The sequence below is a fragment of the Pieris rapae genome, chromosome Z (genome assembly GCF_905147795.1).
Source record: "Pieris rapae chromosome Z, ilPieRapa1.1, whole genome shotgun sequence".
Lineage (NCBI taxonomy): Eukaryota > Metazoa > Arthropoda > Insecta > Lepidoptera > Pieridae > Pieris > Pieris rapae.
In genome coordinates this window covers 6,766,715-6,783,913 of record NC_059534.1, presented here as the reverse complement: position 1 = coordinate 6,783,913, position 17,199 = coordinate 6,766,715, and positions in this window count along the sequence as shown.

Sequence of the window (17,199 nt, the reverse complement as noted above, 5' to 3'; positions counted from 1 at the left end):
CGCCTCTACAGTCGTTATCCTATAATAAATATAAAATGTAAATAGGGTTAGGGTTGCCTGGAAGAGTTCGCTTGTTAGCGATAAGGCCGCCTGTTGCATCCCTTGTAATTTATATGTATTGTGTTATTTGTGTTTTTTTCTAGCAACGAAGTGTGAATAAATAAATAAATAAATAAAAACGTGACTATTTGGGTTCGTACGCGTTTAGCAATTAAATAATTTCACACAAAATGCCCCATTTTTAAACGTGAAATCGCCATTATGTTGGCTATGTGTGTTGGCTTCGGCGTACGATTCTTATCCGTGAGGTCGTAACTTCGATCCCCGGCTCTGCACCAATGGACTTTCTTTCTATGTGCGCATGTGTGATGTGACATTCGGTAGAATGGTGAATTAAAATCATCGTGGGGAAACCGGCTTGCCTTAGACCAAAAAATTCGACGGCGTGCGTCTGTTTATTTTATAATGAAACAGATACAGAAATCTGAGGCCCGAAAAAGATTGATTTATTTAATTTCCATGAAAAAAATGTCATATATCCTTAAAACTTAAAGGGTTCATCACTTAGAAAACTATTACCAAAAATCAGGTTTTTAGTCTAAATATTTTTAATATTAATATTGGTAATACCATCCCATAAACACAGCACTGTAAGGGTGAAATTTGCAAAATTGAGATCTTGCACGTGCATTGTTGTGTGCAGTTCAATTACGTACGCAATACACAAGTGTGGAGAAATATTGTACAGGTCCTCCTACCTTCAAGAATCCTCGATTATTCTATCGACTGGCTATCCCCAATGTCTATCCCCAATATCGAAAGGCCCCAATGTAAAGTCGAGAAGCGTCTTTCAGGGTATAACATCAGTAGGTGTCGCTACATTCCTATAAAAAATGTCTCATTGACACTTCACCAAACACAAAATTGTATAGAGAATATGCATAAAGACTTCCATGTAAAATAACACGGATATGTCCTAGAGTTGTCTGCACAAGCTGGGGATGGTGCAATATGTTACAGAGGGACGCGTGGGGACACAAGACAATACATAGTAATTTATACGTCTGGGGGAACACGTGTGGTAACTATGTAGTATTTGGAGCATTACCTATTGTAAAAAAAAATACGAAGATTTTTTATTACCAGGTAAACCTTATCCATAAATAAAGAAAATGTATTGTGTAAGATAGTCTGCCAATATTACATCAGAGTGATAACGACAAATACCCAATATCTTAAATCCTTGTCTTTTAATGACTAGCAAAACCCTAAAAACAGTAACACAACTATTTTAATACAACTGGATTTGGGTGTCACATTTTTGTATGCTTGACAATATTCTGCAGTGCCTAAGAAATGTTGCTTTCCTTAATACTGATAGGGTGGACTAGTGGCTTTACTAATTAAATAAAACGTTAGTAGTACTTGCAACATTGTGTTTACTTGTATAAGAGAAAATATATAATGATTCTATAAATGACACCGCACATCAAAAGTAAATAAAACGTACTCCAAATTCAATCCTTGTGCATCTATGATGACTATTATATGTGGACAGCATCTTCCAATAAAGAGTTTACTATACAGAACGAGCGAAGTGTTAATTGCGTACAAAGATAGCAAACGCCATTAGTTACCGGGATTCCTACCTAAATAGTTTGAAGCTGAGGATAAGAAATAGAAATGACAATACTTTAAATCCATTTATTACTACGCTTTCTATTTTCAATTTAAAACTGTTGTTGTTTAAAAATATTTAAATACACACAAAAAGAGAGATGTGAAGAAGTACTTGGAGAAGCGGGAAGACTCCGATTTTTTTAAGTAGTAGTTTTTTTAAGTAGTAGTTTTTTTTAAGTAGTAGATATTAATAAATTCTTAGTATTATTTGTTGCTTTTTTTTAATTTTGCAGTTTTTAATTTTATTCTTTTGCTTTTCTTTTAAATGTCACTTTGTCTTTTAATGCTTGTTTTCTGTTTTTTATTTAATCTGTGTAATCTGTTTTGGCTTTGTGTATTGTATTTGTGTTTTGTATAATAATATGTGTCAAGTAGCTGTTGGATTACTTATTTTTAAATATAAAAAAATAAAAATAAATTTAGAATTTATTTTGCATTTTCTCTATCAGACTCCTCTGTCAAATTCCCGACTGCATTTTATTGAAGCTTTGTTTTAACAGCGTTTGCGTGCGCGATTCGTTTTTTTTTTACAATGCTTTTCAAACTACAACTCACCAAACGTTTAAAGAATGCTTGGTATTGAAGATTTTGGACAGGGTTTTATCTTAATTAAAAGGTTTGGTCAGTTCAAAGAGATTTTATGGTCTCTATTTCAATTTTGCTGGAACGTATATGTTTATTTTATGTTGTTTGGGAAACTGAATGTTTCAAAATATTTTTGCATATGTGAGTGAAATATTTTTTTTAGTATTCAGTTATAGGAAAAGTGAAATCTGCTTTTAGGGTAGTTCAAGTAAACAGCTATTGCTAGCCACGGTCATTAAAAGATTAGCTACAAGGATTAAAGATATTGAGAATTTTACCCTCATCACTCTGGTGTAATATCGGAAATAAATAAACGTGCTATAAGTACCATTAATATATTGTACGAGACTTGATCTTACTTAAGGATATATTTTATTTGATTACAGTTAAGGGAAACTTAGTAATAAAAATTTATTGAGATAAAATAAGGGAAAATTGGGGTTTTTAAAGGAAATGTTCTAAATATCATTGCAGGTACGACACGTGTTCCCCCAGACGTATAAATGATGCAAATGCATTGTTTATCTTCCTTACATGATTTAAAAGAATAACACACCAAACTTTTATTTATTTATTTATTACTAGCGACCTGCCCCGGCTTCGCACGGGTGCAATGCTGATACTAAACTGACGTTACAGAAAATCTGTGAACGTTGTAAATAAAAATGTGGGTTATACATAAGAGATAGACATATACCATCACGGACTCTGTAGACCTTTTCAATGTGTTCAATACTTAGTACATTATTTTGATAAAATTCGTAGGGTTCAGCCTGCGTTTGCAATGTAAGCGGAAAAAAATGTAATTATTTACGACATCACATTAGAAACCTCAAAAATAACAGTACTTCTCCACTATTTAATGGATGTTATTATACATATAAACCTTCCTCTTGAATCACTCTATCTATTAAAAAAAACCGCATCAAAATCCGTTGCGTAGTTTCAAAGATTTAAGCATACAAAAGGACATAGGGACAGAGAAAGCGACTTTGTTTTATACTATGTAGTGATTCATTAGGTAATGTTTACCAAAAAAAATACCATCCGCGTCTACCAACCAATATTTCGTGTAAACAAATTGTAAGGACGCCTTACGCCATGGGCACAAATTTGGATCAACTATTAATTACTCAGACTTATTGAAGCACTGGAATGCTGTCGGAAGTGAACAGTGCCTTAAGAGCTGAGCGAGACCCTGGGGTTGTGCATCCTGGGTATTAATTATTGGAAGTAATGCATTCTACATCGAAGAAAAAACTTATTAATTTTCACTCCTCAAAGAAAAAGTAAAGTTTTAATATGTCAATCTCGGGTTTAATAAAATGTTGCTAGAATCACTTCTAAAACAATAAAATGTATTTATCCCTCAATGCAATGAACCGAGTGCGCGTTACAAATCACCCATCCGTGATATCGCGTAACGTTGCGCGTTTGCAAAGCTCTGTGGCTCCCTATACCGTAGCTGATCAGCCCTGACCAATTAGGAGGAACCGTGACAACTGAAGCGAATATAAGGTAACAAAACATTGTTTACTGTTGCTAACAAGTGTGTCACTTGAAAAGCTACATAACGTGTGTTACTGATTAATAAAACGGCTTAAATAACATTTTATTTCATTCATTTCTATGTTTGTGATTAAGACAATTTAAGTATGCGACGTGTTATGATACTAGACGATGATATATTCATTAATAAATAAATCAGTGGCGCTACAACCTCTTTTGGTCTTGGCCTCAGATTTCTGAATCTGTTTCATGATCATTTTTAAATCTAATAGGCAAGTAGGTGATCAGCCTCCAGTGCCTGACACACGTCGTCGACTTTTGGGTCAAACATGTTGGTTTCCTCACGATGTTTTTCCTTCACCGTTCGAGCAATTGTTAAATACGCACATAGAAAGAAATTCCATTTGTGCACAGCCGGGGATCGAACCTACGACCTCAGGTATGAGAGTCGCACGTTGAAGCCACTAGACCAACACTGCTTATTATATATTCATTAATTTGACTTATATTCATTCTTTCATCTTTGGGTTTAAAAGAATACCGTTTCAAAATAGCATAAAGTATTTGCGCGGATATCATTAGAGGTAGGCAAATTAATGATTACTATATTTATTTTTTTATTTCTTTCTTTATTGTATGAATAATCTTAAATTGTAGAAGTTGGTATGGTGGAAACATAAACTGGACACAGTTTTTCTGTCCACCAGGACGTCGAAATATGAAAAATATGGAACTGGTATTCGCATAGCTCGACGTGAGTATCATTTTTCAGTGACAGTTACTTGTAGCTTTTTATAGCCAGCCATCTATCTTGTTTGATTAATAAATTCAAAGAACTGTGCACTTAGCTACATTTAATGTACGTTCGTTAGCAACTGCTTTAAATACAAAGCTGTAAGCTTCCTCAACGCTTGCGTATTAAGAAAACTCTTTTTGAATTTCTTATTCCTAATTTCTTTTTTCTTCTATATTTATATTTTATTCTAATTTCTGATACAAATAAATCAAAATGGTATCTGACGTAACACGACCAAGCGAGAGAAAAATAAACGTTTAAACATGGATTAAGCCACCTGATAAACATTTTTATTGTCATTGATACGGTATTATTTAATTATTTTTGTCCCCGCAAAATTGAATTATTATTACGTACAGCAATATGTTAGGTCGTTATTATGCACCCCTTCGTTGCACCCCTACTGCATTCCTTGGTCCACGTGTGGCATTTTATAAAGGGAGGTTGCTAGTTAGGCGGATAATTAATTGTTTATTATAATAAGTACTAATTTTGATGACTTTATCAATTTATGTTAAATATTAATAATAAAGGGATTGATCGAATTGGGATAGGTTTCATTCTTGGATAGTATTACTTAAATAAACATTCTACTTTTATATTACACTAGCGAATCCGACAGACGTTGTCCTGCATGATATGTCATGTGATTAGGATATAAAAGAAAGTATGAAAGTACCAACTGCAGCGCCATATGCCGGGGAATTTTTGAATCTAAACGATCATGGGCTCCAGCCTCCACCCACGCATAAAAATCATTCTAGTCGGTCCGGCCGTTTAACAGGAGTTTAGTGTATATACACACGTACAGTAGAATTGTATATACACATTAGCTATCCTATCTTTTAAGTTAGATAAATCTGCACACGGTGTGCAAATTTAATTGAAATCGGTTAAGTTGTTTTGGAGTCCGTAGCGGACAAATATTGTGACATGTAATTAATATATATTAAGATTAGTGACATAAATGTATTATAAATGTATAACATGGATAGAGCAATAAATGAAACCTCAAAATTAATTAGCAGTGACATTGGAGAATCGCAGAAAATGAACCGATATATCGTTTGCATTTAAGAATCAGATTGATTGGTCCAACATAAGATACTAGAGACCCCAGGCATCCCATCATCTTATTTGGCCTTCAGTCGAACGCGTTTGGGCCAAAACGAGCTAGGCCTAGATATCTTTGCCCTCACAGTTTGATATAGATTTTCCTTAAGTTTAATAATTTAATATTTGCCTATGAGTTCTTGAAACATTAAATATTGTATTCTGTTTTTCTCGTACCAATGTATCAGTGTGGTGAGCGTTGGAAAATTTTAGTGATTGATAAAAAGTCATCTCTAAACATTGAACTGTGTTGTTCAAGCAAAACGGCGAAGAATTTTAAAGAGGACCCTAAAAACTAGTGGCACGCCCACCTCTGGAATGATTTTCGGCTACAGGGAGTATGAGAGGAGGGTGGTCGTATTTCACAATTAAATTTTTCTGGCGCGATCTCGCAATGTATACGCTGAGCAACGCCGCACGCTTGGGGTGAGACATAGCGATTCTCAAACTATATTATTTTTATCTTAGATTGCGGATTTTTATATGTCAATGGTGACAGCAAATGCGTAGAGCTCATTCAGTTTTACTAATCATTTATAGAAAACTATACGAAATAAACAAACCCGATGATATTCAGAGCCGGAAGGGATTCACTACCAGATTTGGAAATAACCAACGCTTTCAAATATTTAAGTTTTTACAGCAAATCTTGTTGATACTATACAGGAAATTAATATTCAAATGTTTTATAGTAACAATACATGTGTATCAAAAATTAGGATGCTAGTAGTAGAGTAGTTTGAAAAACACTGTCCCTCGGTTTAATATCGCAACGACGACGACACGGCGGCGTCACGTGCGCTCAAAGATATACTAACACAGGCGCAGAATTACAAACACATCTGTCTGTGTGACCTGGATGCCTTACTGATGAAATCTTCGACATGTTACTTGATAGCCCGAGGAGTTCTATATGACATCGTCTTGAGTGTGCTTTCTGATTCGCCAGACTGATTTCTTCTGCTTTGGTGCGGGAAATATAGTTAATTGTTTCATAAAAATAAAACTTGTGTCTTGATTAAATCATTATTGTTAAGCGCGTTATCTTTGCGACATGAATAGAATGTTTATACTAAGGATTTTATACGTGGAATGTTTTAATTGTTATAGTGCTGTTGTATTAGTTTATTAGCATTAACAATTAAATTAATTATTAAAAGAGTACACATAAATACAACAGTTTTTGACAATTGACACGGTCCAGTGGTGGAATTCGTTTAATTATGACTCGGGATAACATAAACGTTACGTTACCAATTATATTTCATTAATTGATTAAAATAAGTGCAATAGAATCCGTAAAGTTGAAATAATAACAGTACTTCTACAAGTTCTGTTACATTACTTCATTATTAAACAAAACCTATTTGCAGGATAGAAGACCCAAGTATTATAAAGTAGACAATCGGTTTAGCGTATTTTTAGTTTATGCAACACGTCTTACATTTTAAATCGTATTAATCGGGGATTTACAAAAACAGAACTGCGAATTGTAATGGGAAATGAAACCTTATTTTAACGAAATAGCAATAATTTATTATATTGAAAGCAAAAGGGGACGATACCCAGGGGCGTTGTAACAGGTGCTGTGATGCTGTCCGCAACTGATCGCTAAATATTAGGGCTGATTACGTCGTGACTTTAGTATGGCGATACACATATCTGCTGATCAAAGGGAGAGTTTCCGATAACCAGCATATGGTAGCAATTGTTTAAAAAATGACAGTATTTTGTTAAGTAGATGGCTCTAGAATTGAGTTTACAGTAGATAACCGTTAAATGTTCATTGAAATAAATCTGGAAGAAATCAAAAAGGAATCTGAAAGAAGCCGTTTTTAGCTGACCGTCTATCTAGATTGTCCTCTTTTATATTTCCAGGTTTAGTGTTATTGTATTAAATAAAGTGTTCCTATACTAGCACACTCGAGAGATGATATATATTATAGATTTGTCTAAAAATTCTGTATTTTGATATAAGTAAAAACATCTAATTGTAAATCTAAAACGATCTAGGATACATGTGAACATCAACATTCATCCATCAAATCGGACCAGTCGTTTAGGAATGATTTACAAACACAACAGGAGCGTACTGTAATTAGATTAAATTTTTAACAATTATTCTTATAAAAAAATATTCGCTTCCTCTCATCCTCGGTTGTGGTTCGAACCTATTGATTCGAATCAAAGGTATTCTCATCCAATAAAGTCGATAGCGTATGTTAGCCTCAGAAGGTTAAGTAAATCTTATTTTAAAAAAACATCGTGTACACAAAAAATTCTGTATAAAATTCGCGCATTTAAAAAAAGAAGTTGAAATTAAACTATACTCGCACATATACCATGTAACTCGCGTATCACTGTCTCTGTAGCAAGTGTGACAGGGAATTAATTACAACCCTAGTGCAAGTGCAACGAGCTTTCCCGCGAAAGCACGTCCAGTCATCAATAATGCTGATGTGTATTACTGTCATAGGCCTTTGTTGGTGTACCCTAGTACGATTTGGTAATTATAGTTCGAATTAGACCTCTAGTAGTTTAACAAAGTATTAAACGATAAAAATTCGCGTCAAATCGTTTCTAATGTCACGCATAACGTGAACTGTGGAACAATTTTGAGGTTTGGAGCTATTGAAAACGCCAATTTATAATAAGATTTAAATTGTCCGCTGGGAGTTTCACTGCTCAGGGATAGTCAATGCTCCCTGATACTCTATCGAGACCTTAATTTAGAGGACGTCACGACAATAATCAAAAAGATGGCTGTAGCCCACGAACAAAAGCTCCACTAACACGTGAATATCTAGGCTATTCAGCTTCGTTACACCAGGGGCCTAGTGAGAAGATTGAAGAAGACAAAACGATTCGATTTTTTTTTCTTTTATTTATTTATTAGTGAAAAGAGGTCAAAGGTAAATTTTATCATTTAGTCAGATTGCAAAAGATAAAAACGTAAGCGGTTTTGAAAATTCATTCATTAATACGTTTAGATAAGTTCTTCATAAGCGATATGGACTATTTAACTGCGGCTGAGAGGTTCAATTCATTTTTATCGACTTATTTAATTATTTCTTCCATTTATTCCATTGTTCTAAAGATAATTAGATTTCATTTGATGGATCATTTAATAAAAACGTGGCCCTAATTAGATTTGGTATCAGAAAGAATGTATCAGTTTGTATACTAAAATTTTTAATGTATATTTTACGCAGCCGTTTAATGAACCTGTATATATTCACCTTTTTTCTTATATATTCAAGGTGGAAATGCATTTGCGCATATACCCCTGCCCTAGAAAGTTGTAGGGGTATGTGGGACTCGACCCACACCAAAATCTCTCTCTCTTATTCAGAGATTGGGTGAACAATACCCACTAAAAACACCTCGACAAATACCATGCAACAACAAAGCCGCGTCACAGAGGCTCCGGGTATATATATACCTAGGTAACGCTGAAAATGTTTAGAAAGTTGTCTATAAAAACAATAAAAGATTACTGTTTTTCGAAATAATCTCCGTTCCAATCTATACATCGCCGCATACCATGGAACCTCTGATAAAAGCAGTGGGCCCATTCTTCCTTAGGTCTCTTCTATAGCATTTTCGTACGCTTTCATCGCATCTTCACTTTAGTTCTTAGGAATAAATGAAAGTGACTGCTCGATTTCCTCCTATTACATAGAAAAATAATGTGTTTAGGTACTATTGAAAGCTCTGAGCCTCATCTACATGGATGTGAAGATTCCTATATTTAAATGTTAATTTCTCTTAAATAAACTTGAATATTATTTCTGGGATCAGAAAGCACTTATAAAGCGTAGTGCACGAGAAACAGAATACATAATTTAAGCGTTCTCTAAATGTTATATTTTGACTCACACTGTACCACATGTTCCAAAACACTGGCCCTAAAGGCTAAAGATTTCAAATATCAATTTAATTACGATAAGACTATAATTTGTATGCATCATATCGTGCAGGTCGAAAATGTCGGATGTTTGTCCCTCTAAGCCGATTAGCGACATCTGTCGTCTATCACTCGACGTTCATTTTAATAAGAGATTTGGGTATCTGTTCTATGCTTAAAAGATGACTGTAGTGTTCTGTATATTAATTTTTTCTCTATTATTAAGTGATCAGCATTATATGCCAGCGATTTGGATCTTAGACGGTAACTCGAGATATTTATTTACCAGACGACCGAGTATTAATTCCAAATTGATATAAATTTTATTTATTACATTGATGCATAGGAATTCGAATGCACGATTCCAGGGTTGAGAGACCTGTAGGATCCTCCGCTGGGCCTGTACGATCCTCTTCTAAAACCTGGATTCGCGTCTAGGTGGCTAACACTGATGTTAATTAATCATTTCAAACAATTGACGTGTTCACGTTTTGCTATTGCTTTTTAAATTGACAATATGACGACAGTTACCCATTCTTAATTCTAAAGCATACAGAGAAGCTGTATCTTTATTATCACCTGCGTTTCTACCCAATCCATACAACTCATACTTTACGTATGCATTATTGTATTTGACCGAAATAGTTTCTATGAGTCCATGCTATGATTCTCACCTGTATAGTTTGTTTGACAAATAAAAATATGTCCGACGCTCGGGGATGCGCTTAATAATGTAAATACACTGAAAATAAAACAACGCCTCTGGGAAACTACGAATTTAAAAACATTGTCAAAATGATGGTTACTACAAATTCAATATGTTTTACGCTTCCGTTACTAGTATTTGTACAAGTTCTAGTTAAATTTACGTTTGCTGAATAAATAAACTACAAATGTTAATTTTTATACAAATGAATAAAACTAAGGCAATGATAATTTCATTTACGCAAACTCATTTGACTTTATTTCAATAAAATTAACATATTTTAAGATTAATAAAATGGTAATAGGCCACTAATTGCGGAAACGGATAGTCGGAAATTATTTTGTTCCAAGCTTTTCTCGAACGCTTTCTTGGGTTTTACTTTGTTCGGTTATATATAAGGGATCTATATAATATTATGAAAAAAACGAAGTACAATTTTATTCATAACAATCAAGTATACAGTATTTACAATTTTCTTAACAGTACAAAGTAGTAATACAAATTATTAAAGAGAAAATCAAAACACATTTAAAAAGTTTCGTCTCTGTGGCTGTGTACCTTTAACGCTGGCAGCATTTCCTCGCTAAATTGTGATACTTATCCGTTGAACCAGGAACGCATCAGGTCTGGGGTCACCGGTACAACTAAAATCTTTAATCATCGCCTGTACACTATGAATATTGATATTTCTTTTCTATTTTATGTGTACTATCTACACCTACACCATTATAATTTAAAACCACATAACAAACTTGATAGATATGTTCTGAATAATATTTACAACTTCCTACGTTTACTTCCTTTAATAATTTTCTGAAAAATCTTCTAGGAATCATAAAAATAGACAGCAACTCTAACCTCAATCCATAGATATTAATAAAAACTATCCCATAATTAAGAAAATATAAAGCGCTATTTAAAATGTTTAATATGACTATGAATTAATCATGTGTACATTAAGGCAAATTCCCACCAAACTACCAACTTAATAAATAATATATAACCTCCTCGTTTGACAGAAGTAAGCCAAGGCAACCGCAGATAATCCCGGAGCGATATGAAACTATACTTTATATCGCGGTAATGCCGACTCGTATTGACTTAAAATCTAATAGCGAAATAAGCCACGCGTTGACTAAAAATGTTCCATATTAATGCTGAACAATTTTGAACTTTGTGACAGCTATTACTGCTCAATTATAAGTAATTTTATTAAAAACTTTAGCGTTGCGATTCTCGAATCTATTACAGTGACATAAGATTCTCTTTGTATTTACAGTGTTGTGAAAATGATGACTTGTAAAGCAGGCGCTTGCCCCTGGTAGTTAAATTGAGGTATCCATGAAAATGGTTCTGTTTCGGTTATATTAGATTTTAATGAACCTAAAGAGAACATCGCTTGGAGGAAAATCTTCGCTAGGCTCCTGGAAAAAATGTATAGGCAATAGACATGTGTTTCGTATATAAATATATATGTATATAAAAAAGCGCGCCCAGCTACGAAATTGCCCGATACATTTTCTATACTAGATTTAGTATTAAGTTTTTCACTAATAAATACCAAATTTCGCTGCTTTGTTGTCCGCAATATCCGAAAGGCACCATTGGCACGTGTTAGCCGCGGGGTGCACGAGCCCCTAAGCCGTTGCCGCCCGCCGCCCGCCGGTTAGGCAGCGGCAACTTTTGCCGATTGATAAGCGACTGCGATTGCCCGATGTTTGCACATGAACATCGCCACGCTTTATTGCCTCGTGGGATGTACCCCATTGTTGGCTTCACAATAAACACTGCCGTGTCACCCGTTATGGGAAAAACAATATTTTTCCCTAGTTTCGCGATATTTGCACTGCACTAGTTAAATATTTACGTAATGCCGTTTCGATAAATTGCAACTGTACTTATTTGTTTTTGGTTAATTAAAATGACCGACTATAGATATCATATCACAGGTAATATTTGAATATGAAACCAATTTTGAATTGAATATTATTTTACGTCTGAAAATATAATAAATATAAAATTGCGCTCATATTTATCGTCGCAAGAAATTAATATTCATTCTTGAGATTAATTTAAAACTGTGATAATTTAATTGATGGTTTTAATCATCAACTTGTTAATAATGTACCCCACGCACATATTATTCAGAAAAATTAATAAAAACTATTGTGGCGTGTCACAGATAATCTCTAATCTGGACAAGTGCCAAATAATCAATCCAATATCTTGTACAACAAGTAGAATATATCATGAATCTTGTCAAAAGGTTAACACTTCGTAATAATATAACACCTGTTTAAATAGGTGAATTCCGTACCATATTAAACAGGTTAAATCATACGCAGTAAAATGGCCTGTATGTGAGGTACAATAAACACAGAATCGCTTATACTTTTTCCAATTATAAATTCAATGCCGCCCAAGGGTACGTTATCGCCCTATGGTAAACATCGAAGGTAATTTCACTGCGAATACAATGAATGCTACACCAGATAACGATTTGTAACAACTTATCGCCACATGGCCAGTTCCCACTGTCTCACATGTTTTCGTTTATAAATAGAGCAAAGACGTTTAGAAGTTAAAAGTAAAATATATATATATATATTGTTTTATATATTAAAACGGGATAGATAGAAAGCTAATATAACTGATTCTCAGACTACTGAATATGCATAATAAAATAATAATATAGTATAGCTAAATTATAATATTTGGCTGAGTGATAATTTTAGGAACTAATCGCTCTAAAATTAAAAATTCTATTGTCTCCTGTAGAACAGTAAAGGTTAGGACTAAGGAAGGCTTATATGTAATTTAGTTTTAATAATATATTCGATATACCGTTGATTATCAAAGCCCCATAGGCATCCTAAAAGTCTAAAAGTCGCAAACTTTGTTACGGTCTTTGTGGTTAACACGTAGCATACTAGAACTAGTCTCTGGATAAGACGAAGCAATAAAATAGACACAGGAACATAGCTTGTTATAATCCTTTAAATAATCAAAAGAATCCTATATTAATTTGTTTACACTCAAATGTAAAGAACAATATTACTCTCATAGTATTCTTTAAAAACGGCACGCGTTGAACCAGATTATCTATCGAGTTTTAAACGCTTGTGAATTCATCGATTCGACTCATTAGCCCCAGTCAAAAGCGTTTAAGATCTGATGTGATCATATTGAATGAGACAAGTGCCAATATAGATATTATCAGCTGAACGCCCGTCCGGACACGCGCCTGATGCGTGTCGAGTGTACCTGTAAGGAGTAAACGCTGTCAGAAGCGCTACGAGCGTATATGCTACGAAACAGTGCGTTCGTTGTAAAAAATGTTTATTTAATTCCTTAAAACCTAAAATCGAGCCTCACTGAGGTTTATTATCAGATCATTTTTAAAGTAAAATAATCTTTCGTGTCTTTCCGACATACTGTGTATGAAGTTTAATGAAAAGAAAGCTAATTTGTAAGACTAGCTTTTTAAAGGGGGGGGTTTGTTATGTTATAGAATAAGCAAATTGTATGATAAAACCCGTCTGAGTTTGATGTGCTGAGTCTTTTGCCTTGTGATATTTTTATTCAAGAATTTATACTAAAAACGATAAACTTAAATGTTTAATATTTAATATTTGATTTTGGACAACAAACGCTTTAGCCCTACGTCTCAAATAAAATTATAAACAAAAGAATGCCAATGTAAATGCCTATTCATTTAAAGTATATTTCTTTCAACAATCAATATTTTTAATTAAAATAAATTCTCTAATTAAATAAATTAATTTCGTTTTTTATTATTTTTCGTTTTTTTACATCCGTTTCCAGTCACTATTTTAGGTTAATTCCAATGCAAACTGTCAAATTTAATAAATTTCAATTTCAATCTTATGAAATATTGATTTTTAATTTTCGATCAATCAATAGTTTAACAAATTTTCTTAATTCTCGACCGACCGAAAGATTTTTTGATTACTAAAAATGTACAAATAACACTACTTCAGTCTGTATTAATGGTTATTCAATTACCTTTATAATCAAGTAAGTACCTATCATATTTCTGTGTTTCATCGATTTATCAGTCCAAAATAAAAGTTTCCATCGTGCACAGCCAGGGTTCGGACGCTCGATTGAGCCAAAATTCCATTTTTAATTTATTAATTAAAACCTCGTTTCATAAATACAATTCTGCTTATTTTGCTGCGTCTGTTAAAATTATACTCTATGACAATCCCACCCCATTCATATAGCTAAATCTATAACAATTAATCTTTGTATGGGAACCTAACTCAATACAATGATGATAACATCGATTTCAGATATTCATAAATGAACAAAGGTGAAACTAGGTTTCGTTCCTTCACTCGTTCACCGAATAGATATATCTGGATGATAATTTTCAAGTACTTGATTAGGTTTTTGAACAGCAGGTGGGGGAAATCTTCGAATAACCGACCACGTAAATTCCAAACAGATTCCAATAATGTATCAATGCATATTGAAATAGGGTTAGAAATGTGCCATATATAAAAAAGTCTGTTAAAATTATTGAATCACTGCAAATAGTTATCAGTTTACGGGATTCCTATGATAATCATGTAAGCTAACTGTAAGAAAAAAAATTGATAGACAACGTTTTTTTTAACAACATTGTGAGAATTATGAATATTACTTGCATAAAAATTGTATGAAATCCAAAAATATATTAGTTTAAGCAACATAGCATGATTAGATTGTTTTTACATTGCCTGAGAGATTGCGAAGAATGTGAGACAGTTAAAACACAGGACAACGAGGCCTCATATGTAATGTCGTTAGGTAAATGATTCTTATAAGAAGCACAGAAATGTAATTTTAGTTTCTGGGATGGTCTTCTGCAATAGAGAAACAAAAAGTTCCCAAATGAACTTCCAAAAGCTTAGGCAAATACCAATATACGAAATTAATCTCGGCATGTTTGCTCTGCTGTCATCTGCGTCAAATTGACCACTTGCTGTCGGCACTTATAAGCAACCGGTCACTTGGTACACGATAGGCGGCCTTTCGAACTCCTGCTGTGCAGTCGAGGGTTAAGTATGAAGCATGACTCATTAACATGAACTAGAACTTAATTTGTGGCGTCATTATTCGAAATTAGTCTTGAATATAATAAAATACTTGGAAAAATTTAAGTAATTTTACATTTAAAAACACTTTTAGTTCCATTAATATCGCATGTGCTTTGTTTTTAAATAATTTATCATATATTATTAAGATGTCTAATTTAGGGCGGTATCAACAATAATTGTAGAAAATAATGTTAATCAATACTTCTTTTAATTATTTCTCACGTAATACTGGAACAATTAAATAAACTTTTTTGTGTTATTTTATTAATTGTAAAGTGTCTATCAAAACTAGGTAATGCGGTTTGTATTATAAAATATCTCGATGGTTAAGGTCTGAATAAAAAACTGAGCCAAGATTTGTATTTAATTTTAATATTGATTTGTATATAATTTGAAACATGTTTTGCATCTAAGGCTGTAGATTTGTACATGCTACATCATCGTAGCAAGTTAAATATTAACGCACATAGGAAAAGGAAATATTGGTGCACAGTGGGAATTCAAAATCAGCACCTGTAGGATAAATATTCCGATTTATAAGTGCTAGATTCAAGACCAAGTCTAAAAATTTAAGTTAAGATCTATTTAATGTAGGCTTTTCCTTACTAATATGACCAACTGAGAACTATAATTTTATAAAAATACTAGCTGCCTCTGCGAAGTCCGTTTCTCCTTAATGCCTAGCCTACCCTTTTAGAACATACCAACATTTTGCTATGCTTCCCCAGAGACTGTTCGGCTTTCCGGAATGAAAACTGTTTAGGTTGTTCTTTGATTTTTTCTCTATTTATTATCTCTTTATTAACCTCAGGGTTTATGTCATAAGCTTTTAGTAAAAAAACAATATATGTTAATTGTAGAGGGGTAAAAATTCGACGTTGTATGTATTTTTAAATGCCGTATCTTAAAAATAAATTATTGGTATATAATAATACCGCTCATCACTTAGGGGTTCGAAAGATAGTAGCTGATTCTCAGACTTACTGAATATGCATGATAAATTTCATAAAAATCGGTCGAGCCCGAGGAGTATGAGAACTAACATTGTGAAACACGAAAAATTTATATAGAGATACTAAAATCTCAATTACTGAAGGCGTATATTAACTCCCGTTTTAAAAAAAGAAAAATTAATATTGACGTTGAAGCGTTATTGAAGTTACGTTTCAAGTTTTTTACTTTGAAAACTCCTAGTTTTTATATTACCCGGTTTCCTTTTAGAACGAATAGGAAATAAAAATATTTATTATTTAGTTATCTAGTACTCGTCGTACAGTGACTGATTGATATGTAAATAGCTACAGGCGAGGCTAAGTTGACAATCGATTATAGGCGACGGAAGCAAATATAAACAAGAACTTAGACTAATTTGCGATTTAAAGATGGAAATGTTAAGTGTAGATAGAATTGTTCAGGAAAATTCTACATTATGTCATGAATTACCTGATAGTTTTGAAACTTTAAGGCTGAATTGGTATTGGTCCATTGTGAGGAAAGTCTGGCTAACTAAGCCAGCCTAGCTCCTATCAGAGATCTCTTTACACAAACTTCACTTACAAACACTTCACAGGCTTCAGAGCGACGATACTGCTCCCAGGCCGACGGCAAGACGGTAAGACAAATGTGTCGCTTCAATAATTTTGAAGGCAAAGCCTAAAAAACAAATTATATTTGTGTTTTTTTAGGCTTTGGCTTTTTTATACTCACGTAGAATTTTAAATAAATCTGCTGTAACCGATATGAACGCGGACTCTCGTTGACGTTTGCTGAATAACTCGAAATATCGAGTTATGAAAAC